Here is a 27676-nt window from a genome sequence, read left to right as displayed (position 1 = left end):
CATTTTTTTTATGATTAAACGATATTCCACCACACACACACACAGACACACACACACACACACACACACACACACACACACACACACACACTTCTTTATCCATTCACTAGGTTGTTTTCTATTGTGAATAATACTGCAGTGAACATGGGGGTGCAGATATCTCTTCAATATCCTGTTTTCACTTCCTTTGGGAAGGAAGGAGAATCTCACTCAGAAGTGAGATTGCTGGACCATATGATAGTTCTATTTTTAATTTTTTGAGGAACCTCCCTACTGTTTTCCCTAGTGGCTGCACCAACTTACATTCCCACCAACAGAGCACAGGGTCCTCTGCTCCATATCCTCACCCACGCTTGTTCTCTCCTCTCTTTTTGATGATATCCATCCAACAGGTGTGAGGTGATATCTCACTGTGGCTCTGATTTGCGTTTCCCTGATGATTGGTAATGCTGTGTACCTTTTCACGTACCTGTTGGCCATTTGTATGTCTTCTCTGGAAACACATGCTATTCATTTCCTCTGCCCATTTTTTAATTGGGTTTTTAGGGGGTTTTATTTGCAATTGAGTTGTATGAATTCTTTATATATTTTGGATATCAACCACTTATCAGATATGTGATTTGCAAATATCTTCTATTCAGTAGGTTACCTTTTCATTTTGCTGCTGGTTTTCTTCGCTGTGCAGACGAACAGACAAAAGAGAAACAGAAACCTAGATAGAGAACAAACTGGTGGTTGCCAGAGGGGAGGGGTGGTAGGGGGATGGACAAAATAGGTGAAGAGGATTAAGAGGTACAAACTCCCAGCTACAAACACATGCTGTTCATTTCCTCTGCCCATTTTTTAATTGGGTTTTTAGGGGGGTTTATTTGCAATTGAGTTGTATGAATTCTTTATATATTTTGGATATCAACCACTTATCAGATATGTGATTTGCAAGTATGTTCTATTCAGTAGGTTACCTTTTCATTTTGCTGCTGGTTTCCTTCGCTGTGCAGATGAACAGCACCAACTTACATTCCCACCAACAGAGCACAGGGTCCTCTGCTCCATATCCTCACCCACGCTTGTTCTCTCCTCTCTTTTTGATGATATCCATCCAACAGGTGTGAGGTGATATCTCACTGTGGCTCTGATTTGCGTTTCCCTGATGATTGGTAATGCTGTGTACCTTTTCACGTACCTGTTGGCCATTTGTATGTCTTCTCTGGAAACACATGCTATTCATTTCCTCTGCCCATTTTTTAATTGGGTTTTTAGGGGGTTTTATTTGCAATTGAGTTGTATGAATTCTTTATATATTTTGGATATCAACCACTTATCAGATATGTGATTTGCAAATATCTTCTATTCAGTAGGTTACCTTTTCATTTTGCTGCTGGTTTTCTTCGCTGTGCAGACGAACAGACAAAAGAGAAACAGAAACCTAGATAGAGAACAAACTGGTGGTTGCCAGAGGGGAGGGGTGGTAGGGGGATGGACAAAATAGGTGAAGAGGATTAAGAGGTACAAACTCCCAGCTACAAAAGAAATAAGTCACAGGGATGTACTGTACTCATAGGGAATATAGTTGATACAACTTTGTGTGGTGACAGATAGTAACTGTTTTTATGGCAGTGATCATTTCATAATGTACAAAAATATCGAATCCCTATTCTGTACACCTGAAATCAATGTAATATTGTATGTTAATTATAACTCAACTAAAAAATATTTTAGTTTTTTTTTTTTATTAAAGGAAGATCAGGAAGGAAACTACAAGGCAAAACTGTAGTCATTTTAGATTGTCTCCTATTAATATAACAACCTAAAAGTGTCAGGATTTTTTATTTCCTTAATCAAATTATACATTGATTATACATAAATGTGTGAATTTTTTATGGCATGCATTTTTACTTTTCATAAATTGGATTTATTAAACATACAGATAGTCGTACTTTTATTTATTTTATTTAAAGTCAACCTCAAATTAAAAATGTCTTTTTCAGAGACATAATTTGAGATAGGATCACCAAGGTCAGTTGCACATGAATTGTTTATGTGGATTATTTCTGTCACCTTAACTATAAAGGAGGGAGGGAAGGAATCACTCTTCTTCCAGAGGTCTCCTGATAACTGTGCTTAGACAACATCTACGGGGTAAAAGATCAAAGATTTAATCTTTGAAATTAAGTGTCTTTCTTCGGTGTTTAACTCTCTCATAATATGTGGTATCCTATTGGGTATTCATTCATTCAGTTAATCTGTAGGTGTATTAGCTAAGCAAATGCTTTAACCTTTCTAAGCCTCAGTTTCATCATCTGTAAAATGGGAATTATGTGACACTATCGACGTCTAAAAGAGTGCCTGATCACAGCAAGCACTGTGGACTCCAGCTGTGCTGACTCTCTCTGCCATCCCTGGCCGATAGCAGTGCCACACGGCAGGTCACAGAAGTAGAGCAGCATGGTGCCAGCTCTGTGGCTGGGCCCCTGTCCCAGATCTTCTCCTGCCCAGGCTGTGTTTCATTTCAGAAGAACATGACCTGGACACGCTCAGGGCAGAGGCATCTGTCCAAGTGGCTCTGGTGGTTGGCCCCATGGTTAGAAATGCATTCTTTTGTAGGCCTTGTGAATCATTTACTGACAGCAGTAGTAGGTAAGGAATTCCCACGCTTGTTGCGCAGGTATTGTCTGTCACTCAAACACAAGGCCGGTGTACCTGAAGACAGTTCACACCCTGGTTGCCACTGTCGGTCTCGCTTCATAATGGCCTAAAGTTTAGAATAATCTAAAGTTGAGAGTGTGGTGCCGTATCAACTGCTAGCAAACTACCTACCCAAGCGTGCAGGCCCACTGCCTTGGGCCCTTTCCTGCATGTGGCCTGGGGCTGGGCTTTGGTCTGATGGACAAAGGGAAGGGCTTTATTGTTTTCTAAGTGATTCGATTTTTAAAGAAAGTTCTTGCTAACAATGCTACCTTATATTCCAGGAACAAGTGCGAGTATTAAGGTAATCTTGAGGCAGGTACCATTGCCCATGGTGTGTTTACTTTCCTACAAGTCCCTTTTTAAGACCTCCAACTGAAGCACTGTTTTCAATAAGTTACAGACTAAAACCACTTCCTCTGTTAAAATGCAAATACACATGGGGTGGGCAAAAGACATAGTATCCCCTGCCTATTGTTCCTACCTTCCTGAGGACAATTTCTGAGCGCACGCTTACTGGGGCGAGTGGTGCTAGTCTCCGGACGAGAGGCAATGGTGAGGATGTAGCCCACCACTGGGGAGGGACATTGGGAGGGAGCTGAAGACCTTGCCCTTTATCCCCCAAGGCTGCTCCAGGCCACACCTTGCAGCACAGGGCACAGGGGTGTAGCCCCCTCTGCATGCGCCCCCTCTCGGGGGCTCCACCCCTTTCATCTCTGTCCCTCTGTGACCCATAGCAAGCCCTAGGGATGTTTGTATGTTCTTCCTCATGGTTGAAGACATTTTCTTATTTCCTTCATAAAACCGGACGCTTGCACATCTTGGTCCCTGCCCAAGCTAGAGTTAAGGAAGCAAAATAAAAGGTCCCCTGACACTTTCATCGCATCCGGGTCAGAGACAAAGTGGCGAAGAGTGTTGAGAGTGACAAACATCGACAAGTCCCAGCATTACAGTAATCTCACTTTCTGTTTTCTCTAAAATTTGTTTAATCTTTTCCAGATGTACTGGCGTAGATGATCACCTCATGGCCTGACCTTCTCCTGCCACACTGGAGGCTGGGCAAGAGGGAGTGACTTCCCAGAGAAGAGGCTGCCCTTTAGCCAAGGTCCATTGCTGCTAAGTTGTCCAGGAAATGGCCATTGCAGTAGGTGCTTTTTGAACTTTCTCATGTCCCATCAGCACCTTGATATCAGCACAGTTGGGGGCTTTTAAATATACCCGGTGGATAGGTAACTTATTCCCTTTTTCAAACTCAGATACTCTTGGCTACTCACTGTAAACTAAATACTTCTCTCCTTGGAAACCTCAGAATAGTTCTGTGTGATATCAAACACCTATGCTGGGAAAAACAGGAACAAACAAAGCCATAAGGGACTGCCTTTGAAATGGAGCCTGGGAACCCATCAACCACACTGAGTATTTGTTTGCTTTCCTTGTTTCCCCAGAACTGTGCTCACCTGGAGGCAACAGCCTGTACTTTGTCGTTTGTTGGGACGAGGAGGGGCAAGGGAAAGGAGGCACTTTGGCTGGCTTGTCAAAGCATCCCCAACAGGAGACTGTTTAAAAGTTCCTATCTTAAGTAACTATCTTAAGTAACTATCTTAAGTAACTGCTGTTCCTTTCATTGGGGGACATGCCAAGGGCTGCGGCTGACTCAGCTTGGGCCCAATTCTGTTGTCATTACTTAAACCCAAAGTTCCTGGTTCCCTGGTTTTGGTGGGGAGTTTGCCCACACAGAGAGGGTAGGGACAGCACCCTGGCTAGGACTGGCTTTGCGCTAGGTGTGTCTGAGGCTCTCATTTTCCTCTGTGAGCTCTAATTTCTGGCATCAAAGGAATGAAGGAAGCAAGGAGTTCTCTTTTCCAGAAGCAGCCCAGTTGAGGACACATAGATCCTATGTCACTCAAGCAGGAGAGTGGAGAAGGGGACACAGACTCTCCTCCCTTGATAATGGAACAAGAGGCAGTCTTTTGAACCTTTCAGGTGAGAACAGATGTAGTCCAATCCCTTTAGTTGGGAGCTACTTCTTATAAGGATGAGAAAGGAAGGGACTGTTTGGGGTTTGTTTTTTTTAATTTTTAAAATTTTTTATTTTTTTATACTGAAGTATAGTTGATTTACAATGTTGTGTTAGTTTCAGGTGTACAGCAAAGTGAGTCAGTCATACATATACAGATACCTACTCTTTTTCAAATTCTTTTCCCGTATAGGTTTTTACAGCGTATTGAGTAGAGTTCCCTGGGCTATACAGTAGGTCCTTGTCGGTTATCTATTTTAAATATAGTAGTGTGTATCTGTTAATTCAAAACTCCTAATTTATCCCTTCCCCCCATCTTTCCCCTTTGGTAACTGTAAGTTTGTTTTAGAAGTCTGTGAGTCTGCTTCTGTTTCATAAATAAGTTCATTTGTATAAATTTTTTAGCTTCCACATATAAGTGATATCATATGATATTTGTCTTTCCCTTTCTGACTTACTTCCCTTAGTATGATCATCTCTAGGTCCATCCACGTTGCTGCAAATGGCATTTTTCCATTCTTTTGCATGGCTGAGTAATATTCCACTGTATATTTGCCTATCCACAGATGAAAGGATAAAGCAGATGTGGGAAGGGACCATTCTTTACCAGGATTGAAATGCCATATAGGACAAAGCACAGACCTGGCTGCCTGTGATTTTCTCTACTCCAGGGCTCTGCCATCAGGGTGCTGTGTCGTCTCCCTATCTCTGCAGTCAAGTCATCAAGTTACTATGTAGCCTGGGTTAAACTCCCCAAGGAATGATCTTGTTAGTCACCATCTAGCATAGAGTGTCCTGTTGACCAGAGCTTCTCCCTCGTCCGCCGGTTGGCTGACCTCTATCTAGATGGCTGCTTTGGGCCTCGATGCCCATCCCTGGCCCGCAGGTGAGACCAGCTAGTGGGACCACGTGGCATGCTTCATTTGTGCATGAGGGATTGCCATGGCTCATGGCCTTGCATGGGGGCCATAAGTGTGGCAAGCAGTCGGTATCATATCTTGCCCAGTTCTGCAGAGGCAGTGTTGAGGTGGTGGTGGTGTGGGAAAGGGCGGTTGTTTGCTAAATACTCTAAATAATTTGAGGCACCAAAAGTTTGGCTTTGGTTCTCCTCTCATGGTCACGCGAAAGTAAGATGAGGAACATTTTCCTAACTCCTGGGAGGGACCCTTAGCAGCTTTGGCCTATGGGGAATTGACCACAGAGCTAAGCTTCAGCACCCCAAGGATGTCAGTGCCTCGTAGTGAACGTGGCCCGTATGAGGGATCAGAGGGAGTGAAAGAGGTGACACTGGACGAGCCAAAGCAGGAGAGGGCTAGGCTACTGGGTGGTTGAAGCTTGAAGAGAATGGACTGTGAGAACATATGGAAACCCTACAATGACTCTAAGACTTGATTGTGGGGCCTTTTGGGAAAGGCTGGGGCCCTAAACCAGCAGGTGTAAGAGGAGCCACTAAAACATGCGCTACGATGAGGAAAAGGACAAGGAAAAGTCCAAAGGAAAGGAGTAGGGAAAGAAAGAAAAATGAACGAAGGGGTAAGAACTTCAGCTTTGTACTGTGTAGGAATCAGCAGGTAGTTCTGAGATTTCATTCACTCAGGAGTTTAGAAAGAGATCCAAAATAAAGCCCAACCCGAGAGAAATTACTGTCGCTCTTCGAGCAGTGAAGAGACCCAAGAGGTCATATATACGTCATGCCAGGTGGGGAGCCAGCGTGAGGGAAGTTGTAAGGAAAGTGCCATAAAGTGAAGGCTTGGGGCTAAAAATGGTGAGAGCTTCAGAGCTGGAATTGGCAGAGACCTCGTGTTGTAATCCTGGGTCTTGTGGAGCAAACCGAGTTGCCAGCCCAGTTGAAATCTTATTCCATCACATGAGCTGCTGGCCCGCGATTGTGCACTCTAGACATTGACGTCTTGACTATAATCGCCATGCCAACCCACCAGGCCCTGTGTTTGCCTGTAAAAATACCTGCAAGTGTTCCTTAGCTTGAGGTCTTATGACAATAAAAGAAGAGATTTGTTGAATTATATTTTAATATACAAGTCAATGCAATTAATATATACTATAAATCATTCAATGATTTTTTTTTAAAGTGGCTCTAGTATAAATTTGCAGTTTTTCTTCGCTTAGGAGCTGTTGGGAACTCATACGCTGGGGATGGTCTGCTCTCAAGCTCTGCTGACTTTCCTCCACCTATGCGGTGCTCTTCTTAACAAGTAGATCTTTTAACCAAGACTCCGTTTTATTGTGTCAGGGCTTTTCCTCACAATTCCTGCTGACGAAGTTGCTCCAAGTTAACTTTAAGGACAGTCTTCATCAGGAATGGCTAATACTTTCTCTTCCTGCCAATCCCATCTGGAAATATTGACAGTCTACTCTGCTTGGGGCCCTAGGGATTGGCATTCTCTCCATTTCCCCTCCAGCTCTTCCTCTTTCTGTGTGGTTCCAAATTAGCCCTGAGTTTCCTGCTTTGTATTCTCTGCCCTTGGTGGCCATGGAAGGGGTTAAATTCTGCCCCTTGGGTTAGGTCAGAGCATCCCTGATAGTAAACAGAAATACGAACTTGATGCCCCTTTTTGTGTAATGCTGGCAGGAATCCCCTCAATAATCGCAACTCGGGAATTGTTTCTGTTGAGCCACTTTATACCTCCTTTAGTGAAGGTGTTAGTTATTTGAGCTTTAAAGAGGTCCAAGCTCTTCTACCACCACCCCGCATCCCCAAATATTATACGTAGTTCTTGAAATGTTCCATACATACCTCCCATTATAAGGACTACTGCTACCTACGCCACCACTCCGACCATTATCACCACAACTTTGCTACCTTATACTTGTATATTACTTCACAGTTTTCAAGGTACTTTCACAATCTCTACCCTATTTGATCCGCACAACCTCCTAAGACCTACTCCTAGTACCTGTTATTACTCTTTTTCCAAGTGAAGATCCTGAAGCTTACATGTCCCAGGGTCACGACTTGGCCCAAGAGCACACGGCTAGTCAGTGGCAGAGCTGGAGAAAAACAGATGCTCAAGGCAGTCACGGTGCGAAAAGCCCCTCCATAGTTTAACCTCTTCCCCATCATTTGCCCAGCTCCGGAGAGAGCTGCTCTCTGAGCGCTGGGAACATGAAGTTTGAAAAGGATCTGACGAACTAATCTACATATGCTAACATTCAATGCTGATAAGTTTCAACATGTCACCCCTCTCAAGGACATTGCATTTTAATGAGCTTCATTCGGTTATATAACGTGAAGGAATACTTTCCCAAATATAAAATTGCAGGCATAAGTGAGAAGTTAGCCGGGGACGTATTGGTGGAAAACGGGAACGTTCTGACATCCCTCAAATCACATCACGTCCAGGATCCCCATCTGACGAACTCCCTGTTCCTCACGAGGCTGCCCCACCTGGGAGGTGTGGATTTACGCACCTGCCAGGAGCTTGAATGCAGGCCTCCGGCTTCCTTTCCAGCCGTGCATGGTAGGGTCTGTGTTTGTCTTGAACTCACTCCTCAAACACGCATTGGCTCTTCTCATGCACTCTCCCCAGCGCAGCTTTGCTCCAGGGCTTGTCGCACCCGGTGCTATCAGATCTCTCACCATGAGAAGAAGCGGCCACCTTGAAGCAGTGGCAAGCAGCAAGGGTTAACCGGTTTTGCACGAAGCAAGCCTGGCTCAACCCTGTGAATCTCTTTTTCACATTTGCTGCTTATTCATAACCCGAGCCCATCTGCTGCACAAGTAACGATCAGCCGCTCCTGTTTCAGATGTCAGCCGCCCCAGCTGTTTCTCTCTCTGTAAACATGAAGGGGGGAGGCAATTACCACAATATTAATATTCTGGCTTGATTATCTCTATGCAGTGAAATGAAGACTGATGAATTCCCCTTGGGGCCCACCGTCACGTCAGCCCCACACAGAGCACACCTACGCGGCGTAGCGCAGGCTATCACCTCCCAGGAAGGCCCAGGTGAACCTCGGAGCTTCTGCCGTGACCCTGGCCACCTGGAAATGCCAAGGTGAACGTGGTGCACGCAGGGAAAATGGAGGAGTCGCTTGGATCGTGCAGGGCTTTGAGAGTGAAGTCTACGTTGAAGTTAAGGAATGAGGCTTAAAGATACCCCATGTAGCTTGGGATGACTCTTAGATCTGTTTTGATAGAGATTCCAAGAGTCATAATTTCTTCCATCAGCATTCTTTGGTTTAAAGTAAATGTCAGACAAAAGCTATCATCAAGAACATATTTCCCTCTCTGGTTTTTCACTGCCATCCCGAGGCAGCAGGAGCTGGAATGATCTGACTCATCAAGAAAGCTTTCTTCATTATTTCCTAAATTTGTGTTAAGCATCAGCACATCCTCCCTCGGTCATAAGCAGGCACCCAAGCACCTCGTATGAGGAGCTCCGAGATACAAAATTTAACGTGGACCGTTTCCTGCCCTCCTCAGACTTCATACTGCCTGATACTGGGGCAAGAACTTTTTTTTAGGCTATACGGCATGTGGGATCTTATTTCCCTGCCTGGGGATCAAACCCGTGCCCCCTGCAGGGTAAGTACGGAGTGTTCAACATTGGACCACCAGGGAAGTCCCAGGGGTAAGCACTTTAAAAAAGAGGTAGAATCAGAATCGGTCTGCCTGGCTTCAGTGCTTGGCTCTGCCGCTTTCCACGTGTGACCTCGAGGTCCATGACCTGCCGGTGCCTCAGTTTCCTCGTTTATAAGATGAGGATAGCACTGTTGAGAGGATTGAAGGAGTTGAGAGGCCTGCAGTGTTTAGAACGGGCCCTGGCCACAATCGCTGAAATATACATGTTGCTATTGTGGTGCCCCTCATACCTGAAAGGGATTTCGTGTGATGGTGTCCGGGTGGAGGTACCGGGAAGGCCCCAGAGAAGAAGCATCTGTAAGCCATGCCTCAGACAAATGAACTCAAGAGAAGAAGAGAAACTGGAGGCCGCGGAAAACACACGGACATAGTGATGAAGGAATAAAAGTTCTCAGTATGTTTGAAGTTAATTTTAAGTCACCCAGGGGACAAGAGAGTTGGGTGCACAGAGGCAGGAAAGTGACCTAGGGTGAGCAGGGGATTTAAGTTTGGAATAGATTAGAAAAGACCCCGAGCCATAAACCGAGGAATTGGGATGTGTTCTTATAAGGAATGGGAAGCCTTGCTAAGTTTCTAAGAAAATAACCTAAATAAATTCATATTTTGAAAAAGTGTAGGAGCAGGCAGTTCGGAAGACTAAAACGGCAAAAGCACGGGGAGCCTCCTGCCGGGTAAGTCAAGGCGGGGTCTGACCCAGGGCAGCAGAGTGCCGACAAGTGGACAGGGCAGTGACCAGAGGGCTGAGGGGGTGAGCGAGAAGTTCAAACGGAAGCAGACCGTGAGGCTCAGGGTCCTGGCACGTGGGAGGAGGGGACCCCCTGCTGGCTTAGAGGACACAGGAGGACTGAGTAGTAGCCAGACTCCCCTGGGGGCTGACTGGGTGCTCCAAGGCAGGGAGCAGGGCCTTCCCTTCAGCTGTACTTGAACAAGCCGCTTCTCCCCCCAGCAGCGGGTCTGAGCCCTGAGATTTCACCCACCTCCCAATGGAGCCAGCCAAGCACCGCCTCATGAAGGGAGGGAATCCTCACAGACTCTTCTCGGGCATGGAAGTTTGCTCAGCTTATTCTAGCTTGCTGTAAGAGTCCTGCATTTTATAATGGACAGTCTTATTTCACGAAGCAGCTTCTTCTGGTACACGTGCACGTGTGTATGTGTGTGTGCCAGGACACAGGTGTGCATGGGTGCACATGCATGTGTATGTGTGTGGGAGGGGAGGGGGTGGGTCCGATAAGAGGAGTCGAATTTGCCTGATCAAGTGTCGTGGGCTCCTAACCCCATCCTCTCACCCATCCCCCTGCTCTGGGATCTCGTTAATGGCGACTCGATTCTTTCTTTCTGTTCAGCGCAGCCATACGCACAACGGTGGGGAGCGTCTGTGGGCAGAACACCCTCCCTCTCTACAAGATAGCTCGGTGACCTTGAGCGGGTTACGTACCGTACCTGGCTTCCTCACGTGCACATGGTGATAACTGCAAGGTTTGTAAGTAGTATTGTTAGGATTGAATAAAATGAGGCAGCAAAGCCTCACATCTGCTAAGTGCAAAGTAAACGTAAGCCGTTCTCGTTGTGACAGGATGGCCGACAAACTGACACGGCTCACGGTCAGGGGTGGGGTCGGACAGGGCGCCTGCTCACCCCGGGCCGTGCTGTGTGCTGGGGAAGCCTGCAGTTCCAGCTCCGCCCCTGCGTGGCCTGGACCCCTCTGTGCCCGAGCTTCCCTTTGTGCAAAATGGAGACGCTGACCACGCACCTTCTACATCGACTTACTGTGCACGTGAAATCGTGTAAAGTGGTGAGAATGGTGCCTGGCGTCGAATAGGTACTACTGATATTTAAGTTTAGCTGCTGATACTTCTAAAGTAGAGGAAAGGCAGAGACAAGGGCCCTGGTGTGAGGGAAGGTGTCGTTGGTCCTGTCCTTGAAGATCAGCTTTTCTGATGACCAGGCCCGAGGACACAGCAGGACCCTAGCTGTCCCTGGAACTGGCGTGCTGTGACTGTAGGCTTGGTAGGCTGTCCTTCTAGTGTCGTTTCCAAACTGGAACTAGAAACAACTCCCAAAGTACCCTGCCAGAACGTTTTAGGCTGTCTCAACATGATGACTTGGAGGGGATGGTATTCCTTTGGATCTATGAATTCAAATTTCTCTTTTTAATTGAAGTATAGTTGGTCTACAATGTTGTGTTAATGTGATTAATGTTGTGTAAAGTCATTCAGTTATACATATGTATACATTCTTTTCTCAAACGTATTTATTAAATATTACATTCCTACCCAGTCACCACTTTTTAAAGAGTTAAGAACAAGATGGGAAGAAGAGACACATGAAGGCAGCCCCAGGCCTAAGAGTTGCTGCTTGCCTGTGAACGTGGGTGTCCCATTTTGAGAAATCCCAACACACATCAATCAAAAGCTGCTAAGCTTGTTAAAAAAAAAGAAAAAAAAAAAAGGAGTGTAGTTTTCTGGAAAAAGAGTGAAGAGAATCAACATTTGCATTATCAAAGGATTCTTTGCTTCAGGGGGAAAAGAAACCACAAAGAAAGAAAGAAAAGAAAAAAAAAGTAAAAAAAAAAATTGAAAAGGATTCCCCACATGGTCTGTTTAAATGGTATCCTTTCTTGGTGAATTTCAACCCTGATTCAATTTGCAAATATTGGATTTATACTGCAGTGCATAAACCATATGATCCTGAGGAGGATTAAAAACGTGTAAAGTGAGGTACCCCTGTAGGAACGATATTTAGGAGAAATTAAAACAAACCAGAGAAAAGGAGCACGTTCCTTTGTAAAGAAATCGGGTAATTGAACTCAGAGTGTGTGAGCTTAAACATCAGCTGAAAAACAGCTGCTCTTCAGAGGAGGATGAGCCAAAAGAGTGAGGTTGGAAGGAAGTTGAGATGAGAACTGTTTAGTTCTTTAATGCTCCTGTGTGTGGATAAAAGGGTGAGAAGGAGGGGATCTTCTTTGGCCCCAGCAGCGGTTCCAAGCAGTTCTAGAAGCTTCTGCCTCCCTGAATATGATCTTCCCGCATGGCGGCTGGAGTGGAGGACCAGGGTCACACACATGGAGCAGTGATGTAGCAGGGCCGGCGGGTCAGGCACCTGTGAAGCTACAGCCGTAATACATTCTTCAGAAGCTGCTTTTTGACTTAATCGAGCACAATTTTCCATCCCATATGTGCAAAGCATTTCACCCATTAGCGTCTTCTTGGCTCCTTTGGGCTTCTTTCTTTCCATTCAAAAAAAAAAAAAAAAAATCAAAACTCCCCATACTTCAACTCATCACACACAAATATTTTGCTTCTGAAATCCACTCCATTTTCTCCTTGACGACTGGCATATTTTAACCTGTAGAGGTTCAACCGCCCTCATCTGCTTTTGATTAATGCAAGTTCCCTCTTTCCTGGGTCTGAACCCAATCACATTAAACAAGGTACTTTGCTAAGTGTTCTGAGGCGTAACAAGGGATCATGAACAGCTGTCTTAAAGGAGCTTACATTTTAATTTAATGTAATTTAACTTTAATTTAATTTCCATGTAACTGCCTGTCTGATTTTCTCAATTTCTACCGTAGAGTACCCCCTCCAAAAAAGAAAAAAAAACAACAACACCAAATGCTTCTAGAAACTTGCAAACTGACACTAACTCTTGCGTAGTCGGGGAATGCATGCATCTATGTGCGTATGTGCGCACTCACACACACACGAAGATGCACAGATATACAAAGTAACAACCTCAGGTTCTATTGTCTGATTTTCTCAATTTCTACCGTAGAGTACCCCCCTCCAAAAAAGAAAAAAAAACAACAACACCAAATGCTTCTAGAAACTTGCAAACTGACACTAACTCTTGCGTAGTCGGGGAATGCATGCATCTATGTGCGTATGTGCGCACTCACACACACACGAAGATGCACAGATATACAAAGTAACAACCTCAGGTTCTATGTTGTAACCACGCTTTACTTAATTTTTAATTTTAAAAAATAATTTTTTTAGCTAGGAAATGCTGAGCAGCACTTTCCTTGAAATGGTACTTTGCAGTTAACCAAATGAATGGCATAGATTGTGTCTTTTTTTTTTATCCCCCCTTCACCTATTTCTCTGACCCTGCCCCCCACCTCTGGCAACCACTGATCTGTTCTCCATACCTGTGAGCTTGGCTTTTGTGTGTTTCTTTGTTTGTTTGTTTTTTAAGGTTTGTTCGTTTTTTTTTTTAAGATTCCAGACATAACAAAGAGCACACGGTATTTGTCTTTCTCTGTCTGACTTACTTCACTTAGCATAATGGGCTCAAGGTCCATCCACATTGTCACAAATGGCAAGATTTCACTCCTTTTTATGGCTGAATAATATTCTACTGTGTGTATATATATATATATATATATGTATATATTACACACACACACACACACACACACATATTCTTTATCCATTCATTTGTCAGTGGATACTTAGGTTGTTTCTATATCTTGGCTGTTGTAAATAATGCTGCAATAAACACGGGGGTGCATTTTATTTTTTCAAGTTAGTGTTTTCTTTTTTTTTCGGATAAATACCCAAAAGTGAAATTGCTAGGTCATATGGTAGATCTATTTTTAATTTTTTGAGGAATCTCAATACTGTTTTTGACAGCGACTCTACTGTTTTTCATTCCCACCAACAGTGCATAACGGCTTCCTTTTCTCCACATGCTAACCAACATTTGTTAATTCTTATCTTTTTGATAACAGTCGTTCTAACCAGTATAAGGTAATATCTCATTGTGGTTTTGATTTGCATGCCAGGTGACTGACGATGTTGAGCACATTTTCATGTACCTGTTGGCCATCTGTATGTCTTTTTCTGAAAAATGTCTCTTCCAATCTTCTGTCTATTTTTTAATTGGATTTTTTTTCTTCTTTTTGCTACTGAGTTGTATGAGCGATTTATATATTTTGGATATTAGCCCCTTAACATATAAATGATTTGAAAAAATTTTCTCCCACTCAGTAAGTTGCATTTTCATTTTGTTGATGGTTTCCTCCGTTGTGCAGAAGCTTTTTAGTATGATGTAGTCCCACTTATTTATTTTTGCTTTTATTGCTTTCACTTTTGGTGTCACATTAAAAAAAAATCATTGCCAAGACCATACTGCCTATGTTTTCTTCTAGAAGTTCTATGGTTTCAAACCCTACATTCAAGTCTTTCATACATTTTGAATTAATTTTTGTATGTGGTGTAAGATAGTGATCTAGTTTCAGTCTTTTGCATGTGACTGTCCAGTTTCCCTAACACCATTTATTGAAAAGAATGTCTTTCCCCCATTATATACTTGGCTCCTTTGTTGTAAGTTAATTGGCCATATATTCATGGGTTTATTTCTGGGCTCTCTGTTCTGTTCCATTGATCTATGTGTCTGTTTTTTATGCCAATACCAGTCTATGCTGTGATCATGCTTTACTTTAAACAATAACAACATTTTTTGGAATCTAGAACGAAAGGGCCTTTGACCTCAAGACCACATGTAGCCCAGATGTAACTGGCCATGGTGAAGATGATTTCAAAGGGGTTAATGCTGGACGCAGGAAGAGCAGCAAAGGGCACTGTTGCAGTTATGCAAGGGTGAAATGACAATGACCTAAACAAGAAAATGATTGTGGGAAGGGAATGGAGTCAAGATATATTCAAAGGTAAATTTGTAGGACTTGGTAGTTCCATGGATTGGGGGGGATAAGCAAAGTTTTGAGTCTCCGTTCACTCCCTTTTATCTGACCAGATTGTTAGGAAGAGGGCATTGATGTTCATGGAGGTACAGAACTCATGGACTGGAACAGATATGGGGTGGAAATAGAAAGAATTAAGTGTGGGACAAATTACATTTGAGATTACCACGGGCATTCCAAGTATATACATGCAGCCAGCCCTCATATATGCCGAGGAGTCTGAAGCTGAAAGGAGAAATCCCTGCTGGAAAGCAGAAGAATGACCCATCGGAGAGCTGAGTAAAATCCTGTAAGTCAAGGACAGAGCAAGGATTAAGGAAGGGTGAGTGGACAACTATCTCGAGCAGCGTGGGTATCCTGTAGACGGGGATTGGGACACATCCACTAGATCTGGCAAAACGGTGGCTCTCCCCAGGCAGCTGCTGTGACATGTTGAGAAAGAAGACAGCAGAGGAGAGTTTGGGAGTTGGTAGAAGGCTGTTAGGCAAATGGCCGTGACTGTAGCCACACAGATCATCACAGTAATCTTGGCATTTGTTCTGCAACTGCATGGCCTTTAGTTACAAAAGGGATTAGAAAAGCTTGGGAGCCTGGGGAAAGGCAAATCCACGTGAATTCCCAGGAAATGCACTGAGTACAGAGCATCATTCTAGTCTCTGGTTTCATCCTAAAACTGTCTCTGTCGAAGACACACATACACGGCCAGATATGTGTGCCCCAGGAACGTGAAAGGACTCAGACTCTTTTCAATGTAGAAAGGTAAGAATTTTAAAGATCAATACACATTGATGATCCTAGGAACATCAATGCATTTACAAAGCTCTCTCCCCCCCTTTCCTGGCTGTCGGATAGCAGGTTGGTAGGTGACTAATACCAGCATTTCCAGGTGACAGACGATGTAATGGAATGGTCAGGAATCCTTTATTTACAGTTAAGAGGCATGAGAAGTGATATTCAGAGATGGCTAGAACTCCAGAGCCTCACTTGTGTGCAAGAGATTTTGCAGGGATATCGATTCAACTCAGTTTCTCTACCAAACTCAGTCTCTACAAATCCTTGGATCCTTTAAAATGTAGATTAAGCAGTTCTAACACATGACAGAATTATAGAGCAACTCTGTATTTAAAAACATCTCTCTGAGGGCTTCCCTGGTGGCGCAGTGGTTGAGAATCCGCCTGCCGATGCAGGGGACGCGGGTTCGCGCCCCGGTCCGGGAGGATCCCACGTGCCGCGGAGCGGCTGGGCCCGTGAGCCGTGGCCGCTGAGCCTGCGCGTCCGGAGCCTGCGCTCCGCAACGGGAGAGGCCACAACGGTGAGAGGCCCGCGTACCGCAAAGAAAAAAAATAAATAAAAACATCTCTCTGAACAGGCTGACCTTTATTTTCAGAGAGTATGTGGTCAGTGCTTCCTGTAGAGGTTGTGATGCCTGTGTGTTGATATACCCATGTGTGCTGGCTGGTTCCCTGGGTACACAGCAGGCACTTAGAAAATGTGTCGGGTGGTTCGTGGAAGGTGTACATTTCTAAATACCTGGCCAGGGTGAGATGTAGTCCACAGCTATAGATCAACACTTCAGACCTTCTCTGTAACCCCAGATTCCCTCCCCACACCCCAGTCAGGACGACAGCTTCTGGTTGGTTCTCCTCCCATCTGAAACCACACTTGTGTGAGTCTCCTTCACCCATGGCTAGATGTACCCACTCACCAATTTCTTCCCCTCACAGGAAATATAAAAAAGCTTACAAAAATACAGGTGACCTAAGTGTGTGTTTCAGTTACTGGTTTCGTCTCTTGACCTCCTTGATCTGTTGCGCTTTGGGACCTTCGCCCACCTTTGCTAGATGACCTCTGACCCCTTCTAGGTAGAAGCAGCTCATCCTAGTGGTGGAGAATGTGGCCTCTGGCACTGCCTGGCCTGACTTCCTAGCTCTGCCACCTCCTATCTTTGTGCTGCGGGCAAACTGCCTAGCCTCTCTGTGCCCTGGCTTCCCCAGATCTAAAATGGGGCTGAAAATAGAACCTCTCGTCTGGTTATTGTGAAGGTTAAATTAGTTAATACATGTTATGCGGCTGCAAGAGTGCCAAGCACACGGCAGACAGTCGCTAGAGGCACGGTAGTTGCGGAGCTGTGGTTATTACCTACTGCTCTGAGCTTCTCGGCCTACAGCTCCCCATTTCTGACCCCGTGGAGTGGCCGATGCAGGAGCCCTGCGGAGCCTGGGACTGGGTGTCAGCTGGCCTCGCTGCCGGCCGCCAACCGCACAACGCACACTTTAGCCGCAGGTTCTCGGGCGGCTCTCAGTAAAGACGAACGTTCGCTTGGGGCTCGGAATTGCTCTCCTGACTGAAAGGAGGTGCAAAGAAGAGGAAATTCAAATCCTTGTTCCCCTCAAATTATCTTTCATTGTACAGTGTTTGCTGATCCTTCGAGTTTGTTTTTTTGTTTGTTTGTTTTTTGCGGTACGCGGGCCTCTCACCGTTGTGGCCTCTCCCGTCGCGGAGCGCAGGCTCCGGACGCGCAGGCTCAGCGGCCACGGCTCACGGGCCCAGCCGCTCCGCGGCACGTGGGATCCTCCCGGACCGGGGCGCGAACCCGCGTCCCCTGCATCGGCAGGCGGACTCTCAACCACTGCGCCACCAGGGAAGCCCCATCATTTTTTGTATTCCCCATAAAACCTAGCCCGCCACCAGGGAAGCCCCCTTCAAGATTTTTATGTACTCTCTCCTGACCCACTCAACTGCCAGGGGAAAAGAGAATTTCAGAGATGTTGTAGGATTGAGCAGGGACGAGACACATAACAGGAAGACATGTGTCCTTCATTTACGAGTCTTCATTTATGAAACTTTCTTCATTGACACCAGTTTCTTAACCCCTCAGACAACTGGCGTTACCCATTCTTGGATGAAACTGTTCCTCCATCACTGGAGAGGACCAAGTCCAGCTGTCCCAGGCGATCTTCACAAGAAGCATAGGTGAGAGCCACCCTCCAACAGAGCCCCCAAGCTGCAGGTCCCCGGTGAACCCAGGCATACGTCCCCGTGGAGATCCGCGCACAGAAGGCATTTGGTGGGAAGACACCAACGTCAGCAAGCCCTAGGAAGGAAAAGGAAATCTGTCTTTTCTTACTATAACTCACAGGCCCTTCTGGTAAAGGGAAACGATGGTCCAGGTAGCCTTGGAGACATTGCTGATAACAGAGACAAGAGGCTGGGGATGCAAAACTTAGTCGTGGCTGCAGCAGCAACCATGGCAGCTTGATTTATTGAACACTTACTATGTGCCAGCCATTGTGTTTAGCGCTTTATATGCATCATCCTATTTTATCCTCCCAAACCCCTGCTGTAGATGTTATCTAGTGAGAGACAGCATCTAGTGTAGAAGTCTCTTAGTGGTGGCTAAGAGGACAGGCTCTGGGGTGGGGTTTCTCAACCTCAGCACAGTTGACATTTGGAGCTAGGTAATTCTTGGTTGTGGGGACTGTCCTGTACATTGTAGGATGTTAAGCAACGCGCCTTACTCAACCCTGTAAATACCAGTAATATCCCTCCCCTGTCCCAGTCGTCACAGCCAAAAATGTCTCTAGACATTGTCAAATGTCCCCTGGGGAGTAAAGTTACCCCTGGCGAAGGATCACGGCTCTAGACTCTCAGAAAAAGCACAGAGAGTCCTAGCTCCAACGCTACTGGTATGGCTGTGGGTTAGTTTCCTCATTGGCAAATGTACACACCACATATTTTTAAAAATTTAACTGACATAATTTCTGTATCATGCTTAGAACAGCACCTGGCCCAAAGGAAGTTTCAGTCGATGTTAGCTCCTTTAATTACTTGAAGTTTTACCTTTCGATATATTTTTGTAAACAGACGAAGAAACTGAGACTCAGAGACGTTAAATAACTTGTTACATTCTCAGCGGAGGTAAGGCTGAGCCAGGTTCCAATCCAGACCATCTGCCATCCGAGTCGCACGCCCTCGACCTGGCTCTCCCGCGGGGTAAGCTCCGAGTCAGCCAGGCTGTAAGCTGTCCAGCCAGTGGCTCGGGGCTGGCTGCCTGGGGTCCTAGTGGGACACAAGCCCTGGAGCCTGGTGACTCTCCCTGACAGCAGCAGGGGCCGCAGGGGCCCGAGCAGCTCAGCCAAGGCGGCCACCGCGGTTCCCTGGCCTTTGACATTGTTTGTCGGCGTCACAAGCGGCCGCTATCAGGGATTGCTATTTGCGTATCCGTGAGTCACAATATGCCAGATTCACAAGAGCCAGATGTCACAGCTGACCCAGACGAGGCCCTGAGACAGATCCCACGCGTTTCATGGGTCAGGCCTATATCCATTCATAAAACAGCTCCCTTCCAATCCCCAAATATAAGTCTTGAGAAAAAAAATTCCAAGTTGGATGTACAATCCTGAGACCAGTTGCAATTGATTTCCAGACCTCACCCCCCTCCACCATCCCCAGCCCCGCAATCATCTTATACTTTTACTTCTGGGTTAATTCTTCCATGGTTCAAAGCAGAAAGAGGGGCATGGTATCCGTCATTCGACCCCAGAAAAGAAAAGAGGAATTCAGAGACATATGTAGGTGAGCATAGCATAATATTATTTTTGCTGTTGTAAATGTTAAAGCTACAGAAATAATTTGTGGTTGGACTCAGGGGAGATGTGTCACTAACACCCTCCCCTCTTTTTCTTTTCTGTGTTTTTTTTTTTTAAACTTTCTTTGGAGCCACTTTCTCGGAAGCACAGCTGAAAACCCCTTAAAAACGCACACACGCATTCACACCGGTCTCAGGAGTTCGAGGGGTCTGGAGTAAGGATTTGGGAGGTTCAAGTCGGCTCCCCCTGTTAAAAATTACGGCTGCACCAAAGATGGTACAGAATACCAACCCAGGGCTCGGGAAACTCGTCTGGTTCTCAGGAATGAGAAAATGCATCTGTGCTGGGTCAGACAGAGGTGGGGGGGTCAGGCTCCCCTCACCCGTCACCACTCTGTCCAGAAAGAAAGGTCAGGGAGATGCCCACCGTGTCTGGCAGCATCCTGGTGGCTGGGTGCGGTCGAAACACAATGTCTGTCATTCATGAGTGGTCAAAAGACAGGGACACATTTAAAAAAACAAAATATGCGTGAAAAATCAACCTGGCGTTTAGCGTTACTCGGTTTTCGTTTCCACTTTTTGATTTCCTCCAGGGGCTGAAATTTAATCTCTCTTTTAGCAAACTGGGGCTGGCTCCTTCTCTTTCTCTGGCTTTTTCTCCCCAGTGAGCTCTCAGTACCTGTCCCACAGATACGCTCAGCCGATTAGGAAGCCTGTGCCTTGTCACCAAGACCTGTTGTCACCAAGGAAATGTGTTGGGGCAGGTGCTTTCCACCCGCCCCCCCTCCGCACACCTTCAGCCCTGCTGACCCTGTTAATCTTCAGGTTCAGCGCTTGTCAGGTGCCGACAGAGAAGGCATCCCTTTACAAAACACACCCACCCTGGGGTGTCCGTGCGTGCACCTGCGTGTCCCACTCTCCCGCAAGATTCCACATTTCCCATGGGTCCCACTAGCGCAGAGGTCGAAGCGACACGGCCTCAGTAGCTGTTCTAAGAAACTCTGGCCAAGGGCTAAGCTTGCCCCTCTTCCGAGGGTGTGCCCCCGGACATTCCTCCCCTCCCCAAGAGGCACTTTTGGTGAGACAACACAAACACCCTCACCCACTGTGCCCCCGCCCCTTGGCTTGATGACCTACATTACTGGCAAGCAGAGTCATTTCTTAGTTTAACTCACATCCGGTTAGACACAGAGATATTTGTTAAGGCTACTTTGTGGCGGGTAAGAATACATCAGGGGTCACTCCAAATCCATTCCAAATCAGTCTCGCAGGCCAACCCCGCAGAAAACCAGAAGGAGGAAATGACTCACTCTCCGAGCCCATTGCTCTCGTAACCCCCGAGGCTCTCTCCTGGCGCAGAGAGCCAGGGGCCGTCGCCGAGGTTCAGCTGCTACTTGAAATCAAGTCCTGCCTCTAACAGCAGCCGTGACCCCCGCTTTGCAGAGGAAGGCCCTGCCCCAATGGCATGTGTCTACGCCCTGCCATTCTTGGATTGTACGAAGAGCGGACAGAAACAGCTTTCCCACCCACTCACTTTCCTGATAACCCTTAGAACGTCCGTTGTTGAAATAAGGTAGATTTAGTACATCGATGGCAAATGAGAATCACACATCTTCCCCAACTCACAATACTTCAGCTCTATTGTTTTCAAGCAAACTGATGATTAAGTTGGAATTGTATAATCATTATACACCATCCTTCATCGGCCAAAACTTAGATTTCTCTACCCACTTGTCTCTCCAACAATCTACCCATTCATTGGACAACACGTTAAGTGCGGGATCTGCCGGAAACAGTGAGACCCAGGGCACGGACATGAAGACGAAGTCCCCGCCGCTGATGGGTTGGCCGGGCGGTAGATAGAGATGGGCAAGCACACATGCACAATTACGTTGGCGCGACGATCTGGATCTTCTGAAGCACAGGGCAGTGACATAGTGCAGCTGGTCAGGACCACCTTCGGGCATCAGGAAGGCTCCCAAGACTGAATGAGCGGGTATTTCTGGGCATGGATGTGGGTAAAGGTTAAGCAGGCAATGGGAACCCTTGGAGCTGCTTTGTTCCTCTGCCTTTACTCCTGGGGCTTTTTCTGCCCAGAATCCCCTAACCCAGCATTAAGGAAACTGCTGGCACATAGTAGGCAGCTACTGTATATGCCCATTGGGGAATTTATGAATAAATTCCTGACGATGAGTAGTTACAGAAGCTGGTAAAGATGCAGTAAATCAAAGAAAGTGGAGGCAACTACAGACACGGCCCAGCGGACACATGGCGTGTGCATAGCTGCCCCTGGAGACCACGTCCACGGCGGATATCATCAAGGATCAGAGAAGTTTTCTGGTTGAGTTTATGTTTGGTTTTTTTTTTTTTTTTTTGGCGGTACAAGGGCCTCTCACTGTTGTGGCCTCTCCCGTTGCAGAGCACAGGCTCCGGACGCGCAGGCTCAGCGGCCGTGGCTCACGGGCCCAGCCGCTCCGCGGCATGTGGGATCTTCCCGGGCCGGGGCGCGAACCCGTGTCCCCTGCATCGGCAGGCGGATTCTCAACCACTGCGCCACCAGGGAAGCCCTCTGGTTGAGTTTAGATGGCAAAGGATTCAGCTCTGCACAGCAGAGCTCTTGACTGGCACACAGAGTGGAACCTATTTGCCATTTGCCTTTGTAGACTATTCAAAGGAGGCACTTGACAAGGAAGAGTAAAATAAATACATACATACATACATACATAGCATTAGACATGAGACTATTTTCTTCATAAAGAGTCTCTGAATATACCTGGAGAAAGAATATGAGCTAGAACGTCTGCATAGCGGTCACATCTCGCATATAGTGACAAGAGTAAGGGAAACAGTTCTAGAACGTCTGTACTTTTTTTCACTGTGATGTTTGTTTCTACGCTGAACAAATGATTTGGGTCGTCTGTGGGGTACTGGGCTCTCCGAGGGTAAGATGAGGTTGGTGGAGTTGTGGGGAAGAAGCGCTATGGAAATGCAGAGGGAAGGATGCGAACCTTCCAGCATGAGCCCTGAAGACGGCTCTAGAGGACGTAAAATCGAGCTGCACTTGAAAACACGGGTCATGTTTACACAGGAAGGAATTGTTAGAGAAATGACCTTTTAGGGAGGAAAAAGGAGCCTGAAAAAGAAGTCTAAGAATAAAAATTTGAGGCATGGGGGGATTACAGGGAAGAGTATAATGTGTCCAGAATATGCACCACGCTAAGCGCATCCTGGGCATTAATGAACTAAATCATCTCTTAATCACATGTGGTGTCAGTCAGTACAAGGGTCAGGCAGACAGTATGCTCATATTTTCATACTTTAGGGCCTTAAAGAAAATAAGTGACATTTTTAGGAAACAGAGGTTATGACAGTCACGGCCGATAAGAGATCCTTCATCACATCTATTTGGTCCTGGGAGAAAAGTCTGAACCAGTGGCTCAGCACAGGGCTGTCCTTCCATCCCTGGACAGGACGGGTATACAACCAGATTTCCCAACCTCAAAGGACTGCTGTAAATAGTAGATAAAATATATGAGTCTAGGACAAAGCCGGGAGCCCAGTCTGTACTTGGAGCACAGGAATTGTGGATTGTGGACAGTAAAGGAGTGTTTCTAACTTCACCGGTGCATCAGGATCACCTGGAGGCTTCTTAAAACAGATCGCTGCCCCCTCTGCCCCCCGGGAGTTTCTGATTCTGTAGGTCTGGAGAAGGCCAGGACGTTAGCATCCTTGGGCGATGCTGTTGGTCCAAGGACTGCTCCGTGGGGACACCCACCCTGGGCCACCCTGCCCTTCTGTGCCGTGTCACTTGACACACCCACTCTGAGACTTTACTTCCTTCTGCAACTGTAGACTCAGAGAGAGGGAGTTGATAAACTCATCCAGGGAAAAGTTTCAGACAAGCCATTAATTTACTACCTATTACTTAATATAAATGAGGAAAATCCGATGGTAGAACTTATTTCAGGCACTTTCGGTCATGAAGTGGAAAAGGATCTGGAGGAAGGAAGGATTGATAATGCTTTTGAAATCAAACCTCTCCTATAGGTGAGATGACTGGAAGTCTGAGAATTTCTCAGCTAATAAAATGTAGTCAGTATTCCTACGTAGCAAAAAGATCACTGCCTTCACCTGGCCCATGAATACCGCAGAATTCAAGTCCCTTTTTCATCTGTTCTTCTTTCTCCCTCCCCCTACCCTCCCCACCTAGGAGAGTACTGCCCTGGGCACTGCAGAACAGCTTTGACTGACCCGTTTGCAATAGACAAAGCATCAGTTATCATGACATCCAACCCAGCGTGGACAAGTTGGCACTGGTGGTAGGTCAAATACATTCCTCAAAATTTGATGCTTCCTCTTGAAGGTCTAAATATTAAGGTTCAAGAACAGAAAACCCTAACCCCAGTCTGTCACTCAAGGATTCTGCGATTGCCGAGCGGAGGTTTAGAAAAGAAGCTGAGATTTTTTTTTTTCTGGGAAACCACCAGTATTCCAGCAAAAGCCACAGCATAGTGAGAACTTCTGAGTAAAACTAGGCAATACCAGCTATGGAAAGAAATGGCAGTATGTTGACCATACATGTAAATAACTTCCTGCCCCCCCTCCCCCGCCAGCCATCATCTCCAGGGGAAAATAAGCACATCTGTGTGGGAGAGTGTCTGCCTTCTTCTGAACACGGGTCAGGAGCCAAGTCAGTTAGGAGAGCCCCATGGAAGCACGAGATACACAGCTTCGAAACATCACTGGCCTCTCTCTCAAGTACAATAATTTCCAGGGATGGTCCACAAGGTACACTCCTTCCTGACATGAGACCTTCCACATAGACCTCATTTCCAGTGGGCCCTCACTGGCGTGTGTTCATGAATATTAAGCAAAGGAACAAACATGTATTGAGCACCTTCGATGTACTAGACTTTGCGCTAAGTACCTTACACATAGTGATATCTTATTTAATACTCACTCCAACCCTGTAAGGAAAGTCCTACGTTAACAGATGAAGCATTAGGCTTAACCAAGGTCGAGCCACCTACTGAACATTAGTGATGTGATAAGATTCAATCCTGGACCTGCTGGAGGCAGAACAGCATCCAGCAATTGCTTCCAACAAAAGACCTGTCTTTTCGGTTGTTTTTTTAAAAAATTATGTTACAATACACATAATATAAAATTTACCATCTCTGCCCTGTTGAAGTGTTCAGTGGCGTTAAGTGTATTAACATTGTTGAGCAATCAGTCTCCAGAACTTTCTAATCTTGCAAAACTGAAATGTTCTACCCACTAAACAACAACTCCCCGTTCTCCCTCCCCGCAGCCCCTGGCAACCACCGTTCTGCTCTTTGTCTCTAGGATTTTGACGACTCTACGGACTTCATATAAGTGAAATCACACGGTCATTATCTTTCTGTGATGGGCTTATTTCACTGCACCTAATGTCTGCAGATTTCATCCACGTTGTAGCATGCGTCAGGATTTCCTTCCTTCTTAAGGCTGAATAATATTCTATTATATGTACATATCACATTTTGTTTATCCATTCATTTATGAATGGACACTTGGATTGCTTCTTTCTTTTGGCTATCATGAATAATGCTTCTGTAAACATCTGTGTGAAAATAGCTCTTCCAGACCCTGCTCTAATTTTTTTCTGGATATATATCCAGAAGTGGAAGTTCTGGATCATTTGATGATTCTATTTTTAATTTTTTGAGGAACTGCAGTACTGTTTTGCATAGAGACTGCACCATTTCACAGTCTCACCAACAGTGCCCAAAGGTTCCAATTTGTCCGTGTCTTTGCCAATGCTTGTTATTTTCTAATGGGTGTGAGGTGTTATCTTGTGGTTTTGATTTGCATTTCCTTAATAATTAGTGATGCTAAGCATCTTTTCATATGATTGTTGTATATCTTCTTTGGAGTAATGTCTATTAAAATTCGCTGCCGGGGCTTCCCTGGTGGCGCAGTGGTTGAGAGTCTGCCTGCCGATGCAGGGGACACGGGTTCGAGCCCTGGTCTGGGAAGATCCCACATGCCGCGGAGCGGCTAGGCCCGTGAGCCACAACTACTGAGCCTGCGCATCTGGAGCCTGTGCTCCGCAACGAGAGAGGCTGCGACAGTGAGAGGCCTGCGCACCGCGATGAAAAGAGGCCCCTGCTCACCGCAACTAGAGAAAGCCCACGCACAGAAACGAAGACCTAACACAGCCAAAAATAAATAAATAAATAAATAAAAATTGAAAAAAAAAAAGTTATTAAAAATTCGTTGCCTATTTTAAAATCAGGTTATGTGTTTTATTTGTTGTTGTTTCACTTTAGAAGTTGTTTATATATTCTGGATATCAAACCCTTATCAGATATATTATTTGCAAATATTTTCTCTCATTCCATAGGCTGTTTTTCACTCTGTTGGTTGTGTCCTTTGATACACCGAAGTTTTTAATTTGAATATAGTCCAGTTTATTTTTTCTTTTATTATTGTGCTTTTGATGTCGTATCCAAGAAATCATTGTCAAATCCAATGTCATGAATCTTTTCCCCATATTTCCTCTAAGAGTTTTATAGTTTTAGGTCTTATGTTTAGGTCTTTGATCCATTCTCAGTTACTTTTTGTATATGGTGTAAAGTAAGGGTCCAACTCCATTCTTTTTCATGTGCCTATCCAGTTTTCCGAGCATTGTCCTTTCCCTACTGGATGGTCTTGGCATCCTTATAGAAAATTATTTGACCATATATGCAAAGGTTTTTTTTCTGGGGTCCCTCTTCTATTCCATTGGTTTACACGTCTGTCTTTATTCCAGTACCACACTATTTTGATCACTGTAACTTTGTAACAAGAAGTGTGAGACCTCCAATTTTGTTCTTGGTCAAGGTTGCTTTGTCTATCAAAAGACCTGTTTTGAAGAGATAATAATAATAATGACCATTTATTATTAAAAATCCAGAAAGGGAATGGAGTTCTTAAACATACAAACTATTTCGCTTGCTTAGGATCCATGAGTATAGATGTCAGAACCATCTTTCAGTTTGAGAGGATCACGTTTTATAAGAATTTGAAAATGTTGTCCCCTCCTTCATAAGTTAGGTCAACTGACTTTAGAATTAGCCCTGCCTTGTCCCCTGTCTTATCCCTACTCTCCTGGCTACTCAGGGTCCTGGCTGAGTTTCTTGTTAGTTGAGCTGCTCTGGATGGAAGTTGTACTATATTCCCAGCCTCAAAATTGGGAGTCCAAGAGCAGCAGGGCAGAGGAGATCAGTAGTAAACAGAAGGAGATTTGTGGAATCTCCATAGAGGGTTGGGGCAGTTCAAAAAAAAATGGAGTTCCCTCTCCAGTTTTCAGTTTAGAGGTAGAGGGTTAAAGCCTGACAGAACAAAAACACCAAATTCTGTAGGAAATACCTGTTTCAGTCCAAGGCACTGTGGCTGGATATGTGGAGTGGAGATGAAAACATTTTCTCCTTCCTTAAAAAAAATACAATCGAAGAAATATGAGAAAAGACAATACTGTTAGCGCACTGGAAGAGAGTGGTGAGAGGTCCATGGGAGCCTGGAGACCAGCTGTAATGCCAGAGCTGAGGAAACATGAGCAAAAAGACAAGCACAGCAGTGATGGGAATAAAAGAAACCCAGGTGGTGGTTACAGAGACGTCTCAGGGTCCCAGTGCTAACCTTAGGTAGGTCCTAAGGCACCAGGAGGCTTCCTGAGGTAGTCTGACGCGAACGTGGAGCATTCCTGTGCTCCATAACTCTCCCAGCCCCGGGAGCTCTCTCCTTCCCAAGTATTCCCTGTTCATCGTAACTGTGGGCTCTCCTTCCAAGATATCCGTGGCTTCTAAATAAACCCTCTCCTCCCCCCACCTCAACCCTTAACAAACCCTAGACACATGTGCACACACACACACACACACACACACACACACGACTCTCCCTTTTTCCTGCCTTGAGCCTGGTCTCACAGGCACCTGCTCCCCGGGTGTCCCTCACCCAGGGGATGCTGAAACATTGGCTGTCAATGGCAAACACTTGATTGACAGGTGGCCTCAGGATGCCTTCACTTGGATACGCCAGAGAGGCGTGGGGGGACTTTGA

Source organism: Physeter macrocephalus, chromosome 5, assembly GCF_002837175.3.
Source record: "Physeter macrocephalus isolate SW-GA chromosome 5, ASM283717v5, whole genome shotgun sequence".
NCBI lineage: Eukaryota > Metazoa > Chordata > Mammalia > Artiodactyla > Physeteridae > Physeter > Physeter macrocephalus.
This window is presented reverse-complemented; position numbering follows the sequence as displayed.